Here is a 3,863-nt window from a genome sequence, read left to right as displayed (position 1 = left end):
GCACGCAACTCCTCATCAACTTTCGAGCTTCACGAATTTGATGAGTCAACAATGGTTTGGCCTTTAATTCGCTACTAACACATTGTCGGGTAGGATAGACAAGTGTACATTCATCGTCAGAAGCAAACAAAGGATTTCGGCTTAAGGCATCCGCAACCACATTAGCCTTTCCCGTGATAGTCAATGACCAGCTCATAATCCTTTAACAACTCGAGCCAACGCCTTTGTCGCAGATTTAAGTCTCTTTGAGTCATCAAATATTTGAGACTTTTGTGATCCGAATACACATGGCACTTCTCACCAAATAAGTAATGTCGCCATATCTTTAAGGCGAATACGATGGCGACCAATTCGAGATCATGGGTCGGATAATTTTCTCATGTGGCTTTAATTGTCTCGACGATAGGCCACAACTCGACCTTCTTGCATCAATACGCAACCTAACCCAAGTAGGGAGGCGTCACTATAGATGACAAACTCTTTGCCGATTCGGTCAGTACTAGTATCGAGCTTCCGTCAAATGAGTTTTCAATTGGTCAAAACTTTTCCGACACTTTTCCGTCCATTCAAACTTGACATCTTTCTCAAGCGCCACATGGGTGTGGCTATCATCGAGAATCCTTTTACAAACCGTCGGTAGTAGTAACCGCAAGTCCCAAAAAGCTCCGAACCTCAAGAATATTTCTTGGAGGTTTCAGCTAAGTATGGCTGAAATTTTGCTTGGGTCGACTCGAATACCGATGCGAGATACCACGTGACCCAAGAAGCTAACCTCTCTAACCGAACTCACACTTGCTAAACTTAGCATATAACCGCTTATCCCGTAAAATTTGCAACACTAATCTCAGTGTGCTCGCATGTTCGGTCTCATCTCTTGAATAGACCAAGATGTCGCCGATGAACACAACTACGAACCGATCCAAATATGATCCAAGATCCGATTCATCAAATCCATAAATACCGCAGGGCATTAGTGAGCCCAAACGGCATCACTAAGAACTCGAGTGACCATATCTCGCTCAAGGCGGTTTTGGGTATGTCCGAATCTCGGATTCAGAATCGATAATAGCCCGATCTCAAATCTATTTTTGAGAACACCGAGGTTCTTCAGTTGATCGAACAAATCATCGATACGTGGTAACGGATACTTGTTCTTTATTGTCACTTTATTAAGTCGACGATAGTCGATGCACAACCTCATGGTTCCGCCCTTCTTTTCACAAACAACACCGGTGCACCCCAAGGTGAAAAACTCAAGCGAGCAAAACCTCTATCCATCAACTCTTGCAACCGAAGCTTTCAACTCCTTTAATTCCGTTGGTGCCATACGATATGGAGCTATCGAAATCGGTGTGGTCCTGTGTACAAGCTCAATGCCAAACTCTATCTCCGAACAGTGGCAAACCCGCAATTCTTCTGAAAAACGTCCGGTATTCACAAACCACCGCACAGATTTGGGTTCTATTCCTAACTCCTTATCATCAAGTACATACGCAAGGTATGCTTCACACCCTTTTCTTACATATTTCGGGCCAACATTGATGATATTACACCGGCAACCCTTCAAGTTCGTAGACTCAACTCGGATCATCTCGTTGTTTATGATCTCAAATCAATAGTCTTGCTTTTGCAATTCACAACCGCATCATGCACGGTCAACCCATCCAAACCAAGAATAACGTCAATTCATCGAACGGCAAAAGCATCAAGTCCGCGGAAACAAGAACCTCGAACACTAGGGGACTTTTCTTGCACACTTTGTTGACAAGCACGTAATGACCCAAGGGTTTGACACCGAATTACAAACTCAGAGACTCAATAGGCAAAGTCTTCTTCGGATGCTAAGGTTTCACATATATAAGATTGAGTAGAACCGTGGTCAATCAAAGCAATCACATTAGTATTGAAAAGAGTGAAAGCACCGTAATGACATCCGGAGAGGCAAGATCCTCGCGTGCGCAGATGGCATAAGTCCTCGCAGAGCACGAGCCTCGATCCGATGGTAGCATCTCTAAATCCTCTCGACCGCCAATCGACATTGCCCATATTTCTAGGTGGCCTACCTCGGCAATGGTAGCACCCGGTTTCCACTCGACTCACATTCTGCTCAAGCATCCTCGGCAATCCTTCATAAAGTGGTCGGCCGATCCACACTTATAGCAGAGCGATCACGAAACCAACAGCTCCCGAATGCCATTTGCCACAATGTTGACACTCCGCCTCTCTCGGCGATCATTTCCACCATCAGCGATCAAGTGACTCGTGTGGTCACAGGGGTCGATCGCGTCCTCGCTAGAAAAGCCCAAAGCGCCTCTAGACCGGTTCACATCATCTCAAATCTCTTCGATGCTGTTGAAGAGACTTTCCGAGGACCTCTTCGAATTCTCCGGTTCCCACATCAGCTTTTTGTTTCTCCTTCCTAAGCTCTTCGGCTTTACAAGCTCGCTCAACAAGTACTACGAACTCTCGTATTTCGAGAATGCCAACGAACATCCTTATATCATCATTCAGCCCATCCTCGAAGCGTTTACACATAATAGCTTCGGACGAAATGCATTCTCGCGTGTATCGGCTAAGCCTCACAAATTTTCGCTCATAGTCGTGTAACCGACATAGAACCTTGCTTAAGATCAAGAAATTCCTTCGCCTTTGGTCGATGAATCTCGACTGATATACTTTTTTTAGGAACTCGGTTTGAAAGAATTCCCAAGTCACTTGCTCTCTAGGCACCACAGAAGTCAGAGTACTCCACCAATAGTAGGCGGAATCACGTAGCAAGGAGATGGTACACTTTAAGCACTCATCGGGTGTACAAGATAGCTCATCGAGCACCCGGATAGTGTTGTCCAACCAAAATTCAGCTCGTTCGGCATCATCATCATCCGTAGCTTTAAATTCAGTGGCCCCATGTTTTCGAACCCTATCGACTGGGGGCTTACTTGACCTTATTTGGTCAGTTACCGGAGGTATTGTAGGTGCGGGGGTTGCATTTGTCGGGAATGGAGGTTGTGGAACAGCCGTGTTAGTTCGAATGTATTGGTTAAACCATTCGTTCATCACACTATAAAAGGCTTGCCTAGCCTCATCATTCGGATTGCTGGCCATAGGTTGAGAGTCCGCCGGCGCTGTCCCTTGTGCGGGAGCAGGCGCCACACTCTCCCCATCATCAGCTATTGCTCGGTTGGGATCGGGATCCATTGCTATAAACAAACTCAAAGTCAAATTGTCAGAAATCACCACACTATCGATTCATCATTTAATGGCATGTATAGCTAGACCCCAAACACCTCACGGTAGTCCTAGAATCGACTAAACCGTGGCTCGATACCAATAAAATTGTAACACCCGATCCCGAGACAATCACCGTGTCGGACACGAGGGTTAACAAGTCAAGTCCACATATTTTGCCCACCAATTTGACATTTCCAGTCGGGCTGGAAAACTGCGTCACTGTCGCCTTTAAAATCATATATCGAGTTTCAAAACTCGGAAACTGGTTTCGTAAATTTTCCTGAATTTAGACTCATATATCCATCCATGGATTTATTTCTAGAATTTTGGTCGGCCCAATTGGTACAGTTTATTAGTTAAAGTCACCCTGTTACAGGGATCGACTGCTCTGACCTTCGCGCGTTACAACTTGAATATCTCTCTGTACAGGGCTTTAATACTGGTGGCGTTTGTTTCTAATGAAACTAGACTCAAAATGGAATCTGCACATATAAGGCATGACTCCTAATTCTTTCTGGATAATTTATAGTAAATTTTTAAAGTTGCAACAGGGGACCCAGAAACCATTCTGGCCCTGTCTCACAATAGCTTTAATATCTCTTAACAAGTAACTCCTATGACCATTTCGTTTC

The sequence above is a fragment of the Gossypium arboreum genome, chromosome 12 (assembly GCF_025698485.1).
Source record: "Gossypium arboreum isolate Shixiya-1 chromosome 12, ASM2569848v2, whole genome shotgun sequence".
Taxonomy (NCBI): Eukaryota; Viridiplantae; Streptophyta; class Magnoliopsida; order Malvales; family Malvaceae; genus Gossypium; species Gossypium arboreum.
Note: the sequence above shows the minus strand (reverse complement) of the source record.